Genomic DNA, 17284 nt, shown 5'->3' on the forward strand with positions numbered 1-17284 from the left:
TCTGGCAGTAATGGATTTGTCTCCCCGTCTACTATTGACTCCATCTTCCTTGCTGCCATTGCTGTATTCTTTTCATTCTGAACTGAATCAATGATCTATCCCTTTATTCCTCACCTAATCGATAGCTTATCCTCGTCCTCCTCTACACCAGTGACTCACTCATCTATCGTCCACTCCACCAGTCCTTTTCCTTCATCCTCTCACCTCCACCCCCTCTCACTGGTGACTGATCCCCCATTATCCACTCATACAACGGCCTCATCTATTCAATTATCCTCCTGCTCTCTCATCATCCACTATACTAGTATCTTACTCCTCTATTATCTCCTCAACCACTGAATTATTCCTTTACCATCCACTGTGAGAGGGCCCATTACTCGAGTCACCAACCCCATTCATATCAATGGGAGACTCGAGCATTTACCCATGTAGAGTTGAGGGGTCCCAGTTCACTTGTAATGTGTCTTGCAGAAACTAACTGCATTTGTTTGTTCTAGATTTTGTATATTTCGTCCCTTAAAGTGAAGTGTAAACAAAATAGACAAAAACTAGAGTTACTATATAAACTTTTTCTGAGCTCCTGGCATCATAATGGATGGTGATGCTGGGAGCTCCTAAACTGTTTAAATATTCGCGCTACTGTACTGACACAGTAGACAGTAACTGCTGATTTAAGTTATTTGCCGAAAAGACTCCCAAATGGTTCGGATTCACCAATTTGGAAACATTTTAAAAAGTTCAGCTGGGCTTACACTACGTTTTTGCAATCAGTTTTTTGCAAAAACAGATGGAAATATGGATTCATGTGTGTGCATTTGTTTTGACCCGTTTTTCCATTAAATTCCATTGTAGAAAAAAAAACTTTTTTTTTTTTTACGGACACAAAAATAAGGTTGACTACGTTTTTGTGTACGTTAAAAAAAAAATTCCAGTGAATTCGATTAGAAAAAAAAAATTGACAAAACGGATCGCTTTTTTCTTTAGCGGACACAAAAATAAGGTTGACTATGTAAAAAAAAACGTCTCCGTTTTGATCCCCTTTTTTATAATGGAATTCAATGGAAAAAAGGATCAAAACAGATGCACACACATGCATACAGATAAATAAAACGGATTGCAAAAACGTAGTGTGAACCCAGTCTATTTTTAAAAAAAATCTTTCAAATCAACTGGTGCCAGAAAGTGCCACAGCTCAAGTCTTCCAGTACTTATCAGCTGCTCTATGTGCTGCAGGAAGCGGTGTATTATATCCAGTTTGGAGAGCAGGAAAGGTTTTCTATGGGGATTTGTTGCTGCTATGGACAGAGGTGGCAGCAGAGAGCATCAGAGTGTCAGACTGGAAAGAATACACCACTTCCTGCAGGACATACAGCAGCTGATAAGACTGGAGATTTTTTAATGGAGGTAAATTACAAATCTCTGGCATTTGCTGAGATCTGTTGATTTGAAAGAAAATATTTTTGGGTGAACTACCCCTTTAAGAATGGATTTGGGAAGTTCTGAATTAGTTTACTCTTCTCTACCTCCAGACCACTAGGGTTAAACCTGCGACCCCCCAGCTGTGGTTATACTACAATTCTCTCCAGGGCTGTCCAGGAATGATGGGTATTGTAGTTGTGTAACAGCTGGAGGGCGGCAGGTTTGTTTCCTGTGGTCTAGAACCAACTTCAGGCTATACTAGTCTGCTAGAATTGTATTTGATGAATCTCTCTGTCCTCCTGTCCCCTCATCATCCGCTCCACACTGACTTATTCCCTCCATCTATCCATTTTTTAACGTTTTCTATTTCATCCTGAGATGACTTGTCTGTGATATAACATCATCACCTGGAGGACTTCAGAGCAGAGAGCTTGGCTGTCACTGTAGGCCACCATCATACATTATGTTTTATATATAAGGATCGGCCTAGGCGAGCCGCCTGATTCCAGACCTCTGATGATGCCATCCATCCTAAATGACACATTACTATTCCCATAGTTCACATTCACGATTATGTATCCGAGCACTTATGAGAATTACAGCATGCGACTCATGTTGGATTAAGCCGCCGTTACAATGTAATCCTTGTACTACAGCCTGCGTGCACTTAAAAGAAACTCTGCGTATCAACCACACTTTACAGCTACATGCATTTTTTATTATGCTGATTTTGAATTTTTACGCTCCATTCATGCCCACTACTTTATTTGCCCTTATGACAATGTATGAACGCTCCGAGATGTACACAAGCCATGTTAGTAAGTTAGTTTCACTACTGAATACAGTGGATAAACCGTAACCCAGCAGTACAGTAACATTTCTCTATTCCAATTTAATCTCCTCCAGAGGGAAGAAAGCTCATCTAATATAAGTCATATCAGAATCCCTTCCAAAAGGAAGAGTCTCCCATCTATTTACACCCATTTTTTAGAGAACACAGCTGTATTTACAGACACGTATACAGTGACCTATAGACAGCTGTTTCAGGGTTTTTGTGGTGTCCCATCACGGGTGTTTCTGGTATGGGTACCTGTTGTAAAAGCCCTGTACTGTAGAGCAAAGTGGTAATGAAGGTGTATTTTCAGGTTTTACCACAAGATGTCACTGTATATACTGTATATGTATGTTGCACCGCTGTAGTAAGTCAAGGGTTATTGTTGTATTTTGTGATTCTGTACACCAATAAGAAATGCTTTTCTTTTTTCTACCTATCTCTACCCTCTACTCTTCTATGCACTCTCTTCTCCACCACTCACATGAGCTGTTGCATACACCCTGTAGGAAGTAGTCACATGGGGAGAGGAAGTGTAGGTCTTTTCAGTTAGTTCCTTTCTGATTCTATGTGGAGCAAGACACACAGATCAGGCATCCCTTCAGAATTTGTCAGTAAAGATCAATTTATTTATTCAACTGGGATTCAGCAATAATTGCACCAGCACCCACATACACAGGCTACACCATCCTTGGGCCATTTTCCCCTTTCTGGGGGTCGCGGTAACCAACAGTCCGGGTGGGTCATCTTCCCACTCCGGACCACCGTGATAAGAGGCCAAGGGACCCATCACAACCCGGCAAGTCACCATTCCTGTGTGCTGAGTTAGCACTGGCGTCACGACTATACCACCATTGGCTGAGCTGTATTCCAACCACCGACATATCATCATCATCCCAGCAGTTGGGTACCACACAAACCGGTGCATCATCAACACCGCACCACCACATTTTCGTCCCTTTCAGTTTAGAGCGGGCTACCGACTGGCTAGAAAAATCCCTCTGGATCAGTTGTGACACTCACTGAAGAGATCACCGAGGCTTCTTTTTCGGGAAATGGCTAAAAACTATAAAAAATTAGTCTCATCTATTTAAAAGAAGACTATCTCTTAGAGGTGAGCATGACCGAGTCTGTCCGATCCCAGAAGTCTTGGCATTTGATTACTGACAAAGTTGGATGCAGCCCTAGGGAGTTGCGGCCATAGGCTGTATCCATGTTTTTCAGGACTCCCCTCATCTCTGCATCCAACTTCTTCAGCCACCGGTAATCAGATGCCAAGATTTCCAGGGTCGGAGGGATTAGAGATTTCTCCAGTTGTGTTCATCTCTACTATCTCATACTAACCAAACCACCACAACCACATGAGTCCAAACCAGTGGTGTCTTTATAGAGAGAGGCTAAAGATGGCCATACACTTCAGATAACAGTTGGCCGACGGCTATTTTGCCTCATTACCTCACTTAGCATTCAGTGGAGAAAGGGGACAAAGCTGCTGCCAGGCAACCCCGTTGGCGGCTTACCTATCAAATGACAAAAGGATGGTGCAGTTTCCCCCTAACTGGATAGGGGAAAAGTAGGAGATCACGGGAGGTCCGACCCTTGAACCCCCCATTGATCTTCATATCGGACCCCGCCGACTCTGTTATTAATAAAGCCCCGGGTCGGCGCATGACCTGCGGCTCTATTCATTCCTATGGAGCGACGGAAAGAGCAGAGTACGGCGTTACTGTAATCTGAACAGTCGTTTAGCCAATGGTTATCTTTTCCGGCCTTCCCAGGGGTAAGACACAGTCAGACAGCTTTAACGTCAGCTTATCCCGCCAAGAACAAACGGTCCGGGTGGCAAAAATCTATCATGCCTGGTCTCCATGCACTTCATACAATTGATGATAGCGTGTATAGACATCCCTGCACTTACTACAGCATCAAGGCTTCAATTCCTGGATAAAATGGTGATGTCACTTCCTGGATAAAATGGTGATGTCACTTCCTGGATAACATGGTGATGTCACTTCCTGGATAAAATGGTGATGTCACTTCCTGGATAAAAATGGTGATGTCACTTCCTGGATAACATGGTGATGTCACTTCCTGGATAAAATGGTGATGTCACTTCCTGGATAACATGGTGATGTCACTTCCTGGATAAAATGGTGATGTCACTTCCTGGATAACATGGTGATGTCACAACCCGACTCCCAGAGCTGTGCGGCTGTGGCTGCTGGAGAGGATGATGGCAGGGGGCTGCATCCGTCTTCTCCAGGCAACGGGATTCAAATACTGATTGTTCGGGTTCGTGTAAACCAAAAATTTCAGTTCCCTCATCTCTATCAGACAAGGAACACGAGATTTCTCGTTGGTCGGCTGATCGCTGTCTCTTTTACAAATACAGATTATTGGTGCTGAGGGTCCCTGTCTGTGTAAAAAGACCCTAAAAGCCAAGTCCCTCATCTGTGACAACACAGTGGAGATAAATAGTCGGAGCACGGTCACATTTGCTTCTTGTATAACACTCCGCTCAGATGTCATTTCCATCCCTGGGAGATGTGTGATTCTATTTCTGTGTAAAACGTTGTTGCTAAACATGAGCGGAGAGAAGTGGAAGAACGGCAATTTATTTACAGATATGTGAATCTGATTTGTACTGGCGTCAAATATGGAACAGACAAAGGAACAGTGTTAATAAACAAGCGGCACCAATGTGATGAGGACTCCGGGGGGGGGGGAGAGCTGCAGGACAGCAACCAATCACGGACTAGTAGGTATGTAATGTTCACGATGGGCGCACCACTTGGTGTCTCACTCTCCCCTATCCTAACTGCACAGCTGATGGTATGAAGGGTTAACTGTGTCTTCTGTAATAAAGTTATGTTGTACAATTAATGGCTTGGGTGCCTCACACTTCTTAACCTATCACTCGCTCACACTTCACCCTTTCTAGCACTTTCCCCACCAATAAGAGGTTAGTCCTGGTCACCCCTATATAAGATCCTGGTGAGGGTCTTCTTTAGTGGATGGGGGAGAGAAAGACACAGTCAAAGCAAGAGTTCCCGCTGAAGCTTATAACCAGGTCTGGATTTAGGGCCAGGACCTTGTCAGGAACCACAGATTACAGATTCTTATGAGAGACTTTCTAGTAACCAGTATGCAGCGCTAAACCCAGAGGTGGGGTAACTGTGACCTGGGATAAACCTTGCCTGGTATAACCATCTTGGATCTAGTCAGGACTATCCAGAAAAGGGATTAGTCTGCAGTGGAGCAAAGTGCATAAGCCGACGGACTCCATCGAAACCTGCTGAACCTACTCGGGAAACCCTTAAGGGGTTAGCTATACCCAGTTGTCCAACACTGAGACTCGTACTACCTGACCTGACACTCTTTGGGATTTTCTGGCATAAGGCGTTCTTCTTTATTTTTCTCTTTCTCAGTCATAACCGTGATACGAGATTGACAGACAGCACAGGATATCCCAGCAGAGTTCTGCACTTATTAGGAGAGGCCTCAAGACAGTCCCCTAACCTACTTTAATCTAGACTACAAGCACCCAAGCCAATGCTTCTGTATTGTCCACCAAGAGAAAGGACATTCGTTTTTGTGATAATCTTTTCCACACTTTTTTACCTTTTCCAAGTAAAGTGTTATTTTGGTTAAAAGGAGCCTGTCACCCCCCATGCCGGGGTGAAGGCCACCCAACCCCTCGCTAGAGCCCCGGATACTTACCCCATCTCACCAAGTCCCGTTCCTGGAGCCGCTCCCGGCACGGAAATATCGCTGTCGGCAGCCGTGCGCACGCACTGCTGAGTCCGACGCACATAGAGAATGACGGCTCCATTCATTCTTTATGGGCGTCGGACTTAACCCAGCAGCGCGCGCCGGGCTTCAGACGGGGATATCTCTGTCCCGGGACCGGCTCCAGGAACGGGACTTGGCGAGATGGGGTAAGTATCCAGGGCTCTAGCGAGGGGTCGGGGTGGGGGGTGACAGGTTCCCTTTAAGTGCAGGACTCATGCTCATTACTCTTCTCCGCACCTGCACCCACACACCCAGTGCTACCTTTTTCAAAGCTTAGTGCTAGTATTCCTGGGGTGGGCATACCACTCCTGACCACCGTGACAAGTGCCTAGATGGCACCACCACACCTAGCCCCCTGCTGACACCACCTAGAAACCCCAGGGTTATGGCATATGGGCCCTTCACTCCGGTCAGCTCCATCCCCATTGACGGTCTCAAGGTGTCCACTATTTTCAATGTGCAAGGAAATTAGCAATGGAGGCTCCTTATGTGAAGCTAGCCATGCAAGATAATTCATACAGAGGGAATTGGAGGAGCACATGACTGTAATGTATAGGATGAGATCAATGTGACGGGAAGTCTCCTTCTGCCAAGGATGAAGAACCGTGATGAAGGTTTAGTGATGCCAGGCTGGAGAAGAGCCACGGATGCCGAGACTACAAGACATGGAGCTAAGAGCTGCCAACAGTCTGTCCCTATAGCCAACTATAACGTCAGTGACTTATACAAGCCTCTCTATATACGGCAATGTATTGCATCCTGAGGGGAAATATATATATAGTGTGCATTGGACAATCGCTTTCCACTAATTGTGTCACCCGCTAATCAATTTGATTATAGTTTGTCCTGATGCTGGAACCCCCTGCAGCAAAGTATTCAACTGCCTACAGCGCCACTGCAGGGGGAATACAGCATTACACATTTACTTCTACTTAAAAATCTCAAGTTTTCACATACTTATCAGCTGCTGTATGTCCTGCAGGAAGTGGTGTATTCTTTCCAGTCTGACACAGCGCCCTCTGCTGCCACCTCTGTCCATGTCAGAAACTGCCCAGAGCAGGAGAGGTTTTCTATGGGGATTTGCTACTGCTCTGGACAGTTCCTGACATGGACAGAGGTGGCAGCAGAGGGCGCTGTGTCAGACTGGAGAGAATACACCACTTTCTGCAGGACATACAGCAGCTGATAAGTACTGATAAGTAATTGATGTAATTTACAAATCAATAAAACTTTCTGAAACCAGTTGATGTGAAAGAAAATAAAAAATCGCTGTAGTACTCCTAACTAGGGTAGCAGATGAGGGTTCCCCCACTCCCTATAAACCAGGCAATCATGTTCTTCTTCATTCATCCCTAAAGCTAAATTCACAGTTGTACTGGTTTCCTGTAAGCAGTGCATTGTGGGAGCTGAAATGACCGTTGCACAACCCAACTGTTAGATCACATGGCTGACAGTGGGGAGGAGCTAAACTGCTGTCTGTTTCCAAGGGCAACCACCCTATCTTTTAAAACAGCTGTAGACATGAATGGAGAAAACAGCAACAGTAAACCTATATGACCATGGTTTATAGTATAATACTAATCATAATAACTATAGTAATAATCCTTACAGTGGTGCCTTGGATTATGAGCATAATTCGTTCCGGGATCGTGCTTGTAATCCAAATCCACTCTTAAACCAAAGCAAAGTGTCCCATAAGAAATCATTGATATGCAGACAATTGGTTCCACACCCCAAAAATAATGATTTTTTTTTTATTCTGAATAACATGAAGAACAGATGAAACAAACATTTAGAAACAGTTACTGTACAGTATAGCAATCAGTATGTGGAGTATAATGTATAGCAACTGCATAAACAGCATCAGTTTGTAGATACAGGATGGAGCTGCAGATCCCCATAATGCAGTAGCGTAGTACAACAGGCTGGAATAGAGAAGCAGGGCTGCTGTCAGAGGCCTGTGTGGTCACATGACAGCAATGGGAAAGGGGTGTGTGCTCAGCGTGGACCAATCAGGAAGTGAGAATCACAGAGCTGTGCAGGAGGACAGTGACAGAAACCTCTCTGTACAGCAGTATAGAAGGAATGAGCAGGACATATGTGGGCACATACATGCAGCACTATCTGGGGTTAAAGCTATAAGATTACCTCCACAGTCCTGTCCCCTGATGTAAGCCCCAGCCTGAAGTGGATCTGCTATGATTTGGAAGGTGAGGGAGACTTCCTGGCTCAGAGTACAGTGCTGTAGACCCCGCTATGCAAACCATGTCCCTCCCCCACTCCCCCTCCCACCCAGGACAGGGAGCTCTTACACCAAAGCAATGCTCTTACACCAAGTCACAATTTTGGAAAACTGTAAGCTCTTCTTGCAAAACGCTCTTAATCCAAGTTACTCTCAAACCAAGGTAGCACTGTATATAGTTATTAAAGCAGCACAACATGCAGCAATAATTCAGGAGGAGCCTCCATACACTCCATCCTCATACAAATCCCCACCGGTGATTATTTCACATATTAACACAATATCTGCTGAGACCACACCGGCCGTAATACCCAGGGAAGAGCTGGGATTAAACCAGACGATAATTGGCCAAAACTTCATTAAGTCACATGACTCTCATGGGGGTAAACTGTATGTGTATCTACGGAATACAGCGTGCCTGGTATAATACTCGCCAATAGCTCAGGCATGGGGGATAATTAAAGGCGATAAATCACCGGGCTTCTAGTCTTCTTCTTACGTTGTATTTCTGTTCTACTCTCCCTATATGCTTACTTTAGCAGCCATCTTGCCAGGGATGCTGCAACAGTGACTGAAGGGATTTACTTTACAGCAGGAAGAAAAGTCTGAAAACAGCTGACTGAGTTCAATGGAAAAGTGTTGTGGGCATGCTCAGTGACGTGTGGAGTTCACACTGGTTACAGATGATCGGACATGATGAGGACTTCCGTCATCATCTGAGAGGAAGGTAAGCGTAGATTGTGGCACTGACACTAAGCCCAGTGTTGGTCAGAGATGGAGCATAGTCTTCTGAGGTCCCCGGTATGTAGTCGTTAGCACCTACCTAACGTGTCCAAGGAGGAAGCCAGAGGGACCCAGGACCCAGGGCTCATTGATGTGTGGGGTGAAGGCTAGCCTGTCTGGTCAGATCCCACATAAGAGCTGTTGTAAAGCAAACTGCTGAAAACCTTCCTGCTGTCTAGGAGTCAGATCACACAGGACATGGCTACTTGCTGTGTATGGGGCCCCACAGAGCTGGATCAGGGAGAAATGGAAGAATGTATCTGGTCTGATGGGTCACATTACATCATGTGGACGGACAGGTGCATGTACGTCACTTACCTGGGGAAGAGATTACACCAGGATGCACTATGGGAAGAAGACAAGATGGTGGGGGCAGTGTGATGGGCAATGTTCTGCTGGAGACCTTGTGTCCTGGCATCATGTGGATGTTACTGTGACACCGATCACTTACCTAACCATTGTACACACCATGTCGCTCCCTTTATGGCAGTGGGATCACCTTATGGCAGCGGATAATGCCCCGAGCCGAGGGCCGCACTGCAGACATTGTTCAGGAATGAGGAACAGGACAAAGAGAGCAAGAGGGGACTCATCCTCTAGATTCCCCAGATCTCAACCCCATGGATCATCTGTGGGATGTGCTGGAGAAACAAGACCCTTTCATGGAGGCCGCACCTCACACCGCACACAATCTGCTGCTGATACCACAAGCGGCATCACAGGGTTATGGGGTACAGAGGAGACACATCACAGGGTTATGGGGTACAGAGGGGACACATCACAGGGTTATGGGGTACAGAGGGGACACATCACAGGGTTATGGGGTACAGAGGGGACACATCACAGGGTTATGGAGTACAGAGGGGACACATCACAGGGTTATGGGGTACAGAGGGGACACATCACAGGGTTATGGGGTACAGAGGGGACACATCACAGGGTTATGGGGTACAGAGGAGACACATCACAAGGTTATGGGATCCGGAGGGGACACATCACAGGGTTATGGAGTACAGAGGGGACACATCACAGGGTTATGGGGTACAGAGGGGACACATCACAGGGTTATGGGGTACAGAGGGGACACATCACAGGGTTATGGGGTACAGAGGGGACACATCACAAGGTTATGGGATCCGGAGGGGACACATTACAAGATTATGGGGTCCAGAGGGGACACATCACAGGGTTATGGGGTACAGAGGGGGCACATCACAAAGTTATAGGATCCGGAGGGGACACATTACAAGATTATGGGGTCCAGAGGGGACACATCACAGGGTTATGGGGTGTGGAGGGGACACCTAACAGGGTTATGGAGTCCGGAGGGGACACATGACAGGGTTATGGAGTCCAGAGGGGACACATTACAAGGTTATAGGGTCCAGAGGAGACACATCACAAAGTTATGGGGTCCAGAGGGGACACATTACAGGGTTATGAAGTCCGGAGGGGACACATCACAGGGTTATGGGGTCCGGAGGGGACACATCACGGGGTTATGGAGTCTGGAGGGAACACATTACAGGGTTATGGGGTCTGCGCCTCAATGGGTCAGAGCTGTTTTGGTGGCATGAGGGGAGCTTATATATTACTGGCTGATCAGCGTACACATATACATCAAGTTCAAGCAAAACTAACTGATCGAACTCCATACGTCTCTGCAAGAAACCGGAGGCCTGAAGTTGTACACAGTAATACATGAGGCCCAGATTCTAATTCTTACAAATAAAATCAATATTGACATGATAATAATAAATGAAGGCCACTTCATACGGTACGTAAGCCATTCTTCAGTCCTCACCTGTAATGACGGAGCTGTAAGACTGATCAATACAGTGAGCGCTGGGACTCATCCCCCCCCCCCAATACATGAATATTAACACTGATTGAGCGGCTGTAAATAAATAATGGGTTGATGTACGCTTTGCAGATAAATCACCGGGATCGCTGGGCAGTTTAGTGCGGACGGCGAGGAAAGTGGACAGAGTAAAGGATGATGAAGCAGCTTTCCGCGGCTCTAATGACTGCAATCGCTGATCTGGTCACAAATGAGACAAGAACACGGCGCTCACCAATCAGCCCTCGAAGGAGACATTGATTTCCGGGGAAGGGGGAGGTAGGGTTCTCCAGGAAATCAATATGTCCTCTGGTTATTTTTTACTTGTTTGCATAATGGGAAAATAAACTCTTATATAACAGGTCTGTATAGTTATAGTATCGCAGCTACGTGCTGCCGTCTGTATTCTGGACGTAATTCCAGACTCAAAAACTTACAGAACCATCCAGACCCACTGCAGTAATACGGTCCTGATTGTACTGCAGCACTTGGCTCGTCTACATTTAGTTGCATTGTGGGAGGACAGGGTGGTTTTGTAGGATCAGTAGCACTGTTGGAGGTCAGGGTGGTGCTGTAGGATCAGTAGCACTGTGGGAGGTCAGGGTGGTGCTGTAGGATCAGTAGCACTGTGGGAGGTCAGGGTGGTGCTGTAGGATCAGTAGCACTGTGGGAGGTCAGGGTGGTGCTGTAGGATCAGTAGCACTGTGGGAGGTCAGGGTGGTGCTGTAGGATCAGTAGCACTGTGGGAGGTCAGGGTGGTGCTGTAGGATCAGTAGCACTGTGGGAGGTCAGGGTGGTGCTGTAGGATCAGTAGTACTGTAGGAGGTCAGGGTGGTGCGGTAGGATCAGTAGCACTGTAGGAGGTCAGGGTGGTGCTGTAGGTTTGGATCAGTAGTACTGTAGGAGGTCAGGGTGGTTTTGTAGGATCAGTAGCACTGTAGGAGGTCAGGGTGGTGCTGTAGGATCAGTAGCACTGTAGGAGGTCAGGGTGGTGCTGTAGGATCAGTAGCACTGTAGGAGGTCAGGGTGGTCCTGTAGGATCAGTAGTCTGGTAGGAGGTCAGGGTGGTGCTGTAGGATCAGTAGCACTGTAGGAGATCAGGGTGGTGCTGTAGGATCAGTAGCACTGTGGGAGGTCAGGGTGGTGCTGTAGGTTTGGATCAGTAGCACTGTAGGAGGTCAGGGAGGTGCTGTAGGATCAGTAGTACTGTAGGAGGTCAGGGTGGTGCTGTAGGATCAGTAGTACTGTTGGAGGTCAGGGTGGTGCTGTAGGATCAGTAGTACTGTAGGAGGTCAGGGTGGTGCTGTAGGATCAGTAGTACTTTAGGAGGTCAGGGTGGTGCTGTAGGATCAGTAGCACTGTAGGAGGTCAGGGTGGTGCTGTAGGATCAGTAGTACTGTAGGAGGTCAGGGTGGTGCTGTAGGTTTGGATCAGTAGTACTGTGGGAGGTCAGGGTGGTGCTGTAGGATCAGTAGTACTGTAGGAGGTCAGGGTGGTGCTGTAGGATCAGTAGCACTGTTGGAGGTCAGGGTGGTGCTGTAGGATCAGTAGCGCTGTAGGAGGTCAGGGTGGTGCTGTAGGATCAGTAGTACTGTAGGAGGTCAGGGTGGTGCTGTAGGATCAGTAGTACTGTAGGAGGTCAGGGTGGTGCTGTAGTATCAGTAGTGCTGTAGGAGGTCAGGGTGGTGCTGTAGGATCAGTAGCACTGTAGGAGGTCAGGGTGGTGCTGTAGGATCAGTAGCGCTGTAGGAGGTCAGGGTGGTGCTGTAGGATCAGTAGCGCTGTAGGAGGTCAGGGTGGTGCTGTAGGATCAGTAGTACTGTAGGAGGTCAGGGTGGTGCTGTAGGATCAGTAGTACTGTAGGAGGTCAGGGTGGTGCTGTAGGATGAGTAGCACTGTAGGAGGTCAGGGTGGTGCTGTAGGATCAGTAGCGCTGTAGGAGGTCAGGGTGGTGCTGTAGGATCAGTAGGACTGTAGGAGGTCAGGGTGGTGCTGTAGGATCAGTAGCGCTGTAGGAGGTCAGGGTGGTGCTGTAGGATCAGTAGTACTGTAGGAGGTCAGGGTGGTGCTGTAGGATCAGTAGTACTGTAGGAGGTCAGGGTGGTGCTGTAGGATCAGTAGTACTGTAGGAGGTCAGGGTGGTGCTGTAGTATCAGTAGTACTGTAGGAGGTCAGGGTGGTGCTGTAGGATCAGTAGCACTGTAGGAGGTCAGGGTGGTGCTGTAGGATCAGTAGCGCTGTAGGAGGTCAGGGTGGTGCTGTAGGATCAGTAGCACTGTTGGAGGTCAGGGTGGTGCTGTAGGATCAGTAGTACTGTAGGAGGTCAGGGTGGTGCTGTAGGATCAGTAGCACTGTTGGAGGTCAGGGTGGTGCTGTAGGATCAGTAGTACTGTAGGAGGTCAGGGTGGTGCTGTAGGATCAGTAGCACTGTTGGAGGTCAGGGTGGTGCTGTAGGATCAGTAGTACTGTAGGAGGTCAGGGTGGTGCTGTAGGATCAGTAGCACTGTTGGAGGTCAGGGTGGTGCTGTAGGTTTGGATTAGTCCTTTCAGAAGGGACCGAATGGTATTGTAAAGAAGATCTAAAAGGCACACTGGGTCCGCTGAAAATAATCTGACATATAGGGAAGGTGAGGGGTTCTCCTTGGCAAGTTTTTTTTTTTTTTTTCTGTTTTTTTGTTATGCGGTTAAGCTGCTCTAGATGATCTGGGCATTATGACCGATGGAGTTTGTCTATACTGTTGTTGAAAAAGGCCAGTATAAAACTAATATGAACAGTTCGGACTGTAGAACCGAGTTCTTGGACTTTCAACCCCTGGCTTTGTCCTGCTCCTGCTGTATTACATTGTGATATACTATGCCCATAAAAATTTTGGTTTAAAAAAAAAAACAAAAAACATAAATCCTTATGAGTTCTTAGTAGTCTAGAAAGCTCTATACAACAGTTTCTTAGAATGGTCTGACGTTGGCAAAGTTAGGTGATTGCCGACACGGTCACTATTAGATCCTCGTAGCTCCTGACTGACACGTCGGCTCTGTAAGCCTCTCTTCATATTGACAATGTGTTCTGCCACAGTTAATGTGATTCTGACTGTAAGAACGGCGCAGTCTGTACTGTAATTCTTGTGGAAACGCCAATGGTAATCTGACAGACCCGATTATCCATCCATGGCGGCCATCGAGGCTTTATTAGCAGAGGAACCTATCACAGTAATGTACTACATAGGCCCCATTCTAGCCTATGGATAACAGTCACATGACTGTAATAGAAACCAGATATCAGCAATTATACAGACACTGAATCCATCTCTACAGTCACAAGACTCTAATAGACGGGGGGGGGGGGGGGGGGGGGCACAGATATCTGATATTATACAGGCACCTCTACAGTCACATGACAGGGTTATGGGGTCCAGAGGGGACACATCACAAGGTCATGGGGTCCAGAGGGGACACATTACAGGGTTATGGGGTCCAGAGGGGACACATCACAAGGTCATGGGGTCCAGAGGGGACACATTACAGGGTTATGGGGTCCGGAGGGGACACATCACATGGTTATGGAGCCCGGAGGGGACACATCACAGGGTTATGGAGTCCGGAGGGGACACATCACAGGGTTATGGAGCCCCGAGGGGACACATCACATGGTTATGGAGCCCGGAGGGGACACATCACAGGGTTATGGGGTCCGGAGGGGACACATCACAGGGTTATGGGGTCCAGAGGGGACACATTACAGGGTTATGGGGTCCGGAGGGGACACATCACATGGTTATGGAGCCCGGAGGGGACACAACACATGGTTATGGAGCCCGGAGGGGACACATCACAGGGTTATGGAGTCCGGAGGGGACACATCACAGGGTTATGGAGCCCGGAGGGGACACATCACAGGGTTATGGGGTCCGGAGGGGACACATCACAGGGTTATGGGGTCCAGAGGGGACACATCACAGGGTTATGGGGTCCGGAGGGGACACATCACAAGGTAATGGGGTCTTCGCCTCAATGGGTCAGAGCTGTTTTGGTAGCTTATATATTATTGGCCGATCAGCGTAGACATATACATCGAATTCGAATATTATACAGACACTGGATCCATCTCCACAGTCACATGAATGAGGCCCTGGGCAGTGATCTCCATAACATCCATGGGAGCCATGTTCTTATACTTACGTAGAATATATAGAATAAGGAAATTGAAGGCTTTTTTATACTATTTCTATTATATAGATACATTTAGACTTTTGAGACGTTTGGTATATATGTGCAGTTATATATCATATTAATGTATGGGAGGGGGGATATATCTTCTATTCTAGGCATCAATCTCCAGTCTGATTGGGACGGGATAAGATTTATTCTGCGTCTTTCAGCAAGATCAGGCAGCGGCATAATAATCCCGGCTTTTATATTCCCTCCACGTGAAGCCGCGTGGTCCTGTATTCCTAACTAAGCCGCCTTCTCTTATTATATTAAAGCAGCCGCACAAAAGGCAAGGTGGACAACAAGATCAATGTCAGAAGCTTCTTAAGAGACGGCAAGTGTCCCGGACTGTATCTTACTGGAAGCCTATTCAGCAAAAACCACCGAGTAATGGAAAAAGCCCCCCCCCCCCTTTATAGGCTTTCAGAGAAATATCAGGAGACTGTGAAATACATTGTACGCTCCATCCCGGGTCTGGCGGGATTGCTAGAAGATGCTGAGAATTACAGCAAAACTGCAGCGCTGTTCAATGCAAACTGTCTATCCAGGTAACATGGTGGAGGATAAGAGTACCCCAAAACGAGATGACTACTAGGAGCCCCTGCTTTGTAAAACCACAGGAATGGCGCCCATTGATTTGAATAGTTGCCAGAACGCATTAAAGGGGTACTCTAGCTAAAAAAATATTAACTGGTATCAGCAAGTTATACAGATTTGTATTTTACTTCTATTTAAAAATCTCCAGTCTTCCAGTTCTTATCAGCTGCTGTATGTCCTGCAGGAAGCGGTGTATTCTCTCCAGTCTGACGCAGTGCTCTCTGCTGCCACCTCTGTCCATGTCAGGAACTGTCCAGAGCAGCAGCAAATCCCCATAGAAAACCTCGAAAAACTCTGTTAAAACCCAATAAATATATTGAAACAGGAAACCTCTCCTGCTCTGGACAGTTCCTGACATGGACAGAGGTGGCAGCAGAGAGTGTTGTGTCAGACTGTAAAGAATACACCACTTCCTGCAGGACATACAGCAGCTGATAAATACTGGAAGATTAGAGATTTTTTTGAATAGAGTAAATTACAAATCTCTGGCACTTTCTGACACCAGTATATTTGAAATATTTTTTGTGGACCTCCCCTTTAACTTAAATAAGGATAGAACTTTGATGATTTTACAAAGTAGGGACCCATAATAAATCTATGGGCTGATACCATTCATTCAGAGGACACCTTGCTCCCACATACATACACAGCGTATAGTAATGAAGTCCCACAACCTCCACAACATACAAATGAGCCATATGCGCCCATTTTTTTTTTCATTACATTTGCAACCACTATATAATAAATCCGGCAGCCATTATAAATTATTGAGGCAGGGAGCAGCACAGAATTTAAAGTGACTGCAGATGATTAAACCTTCCCTGCCGGGCTCAAGCGTCCAGAAAATAATATCGATCCTTGGAAGCTCAGACGGATCTCAGGCAAGTCTACCAGTCAGCCTCCAAAATGCTGCAATATATCTATGACACATGGAGCAAACCACTTACATGGGCTGGGAGAATGTATACAGTGAGATACACAGGGCAATGGACCCCGGTGTGTGATGTAATGGAATATACTTACTATAAGGGAATGTTCCCACAATGTAACACTAAGGGCAAAACAACGGCTGGTATTAAAGGGGTAGTTCCATTTTTTTTCTTTCAAATCAACTGGTGCCAGAAAGTGCCAGAGTTTTGTAGTTTACTTCTATTAAAAAATCTCTAGTCTTCCAGTACTTATCAGCCGCTGTATGTCCTGCATGAAGTGATGTATTCTTTCCAGTCTGACACAGTGCTCTCTGCTGCCACCTCTGTCCATGTCAGGAACTGTCCAGAGCAGCAGTAAAACCCCATAGAAAACCTCTCCTGCTCTGGACAGTTCCTGACATGGACAGAGGTGGCAGCAGAGAGCACTGTGTCAGACTGGAAAGAATACACCACTTCCTGCAGGACACACAGCGGCTGATAAGTACTGGAAGACTGGAGATTTTTTTTTTATAGAAGTAAATTACAAATCACTTTCTGGCACCAGTTGAATTGCAAGAAAATTTGGTGAACTACCCCTTTAATGGTAGTTGGATAAACAGCACAGAAGTTTTTCCAAACCAGCAATGTCATGGTACTGCCCATAT

The 17284-nt window shown here is 46.7% G+C and overlaps 1 protein-coding gene across 1 annotated transcript in view; it reads right to left on the bottom strand.

Moving 5' to 3' along the window:
• TMEM163 (transmembrane protein 163) overlaps positions 1 to 17284 on the bottom strand; it is a 93925-nt gene that overhangs the window by 57912 nt on the left and 18729 nt on the right. The gene's annotated exons all lie outside the window — the stretch shown is intronic.

Source organism: Dendropsophus ebraccatus, chromosome 9 (assembly GCF_027789765.1).
Source record: "Dendropsophus ebraccatus isolate aDenEbr1 chromosome 9, aDenEbr1.pat, whole genome shotgun sequence".
Classification (NCBI taxonomy): Eukaryota; Metazoa; Chordata; class Amphibia; order Anura; family Hylidae; genus Dendropsophus; species Dendropsophus ebraccatus.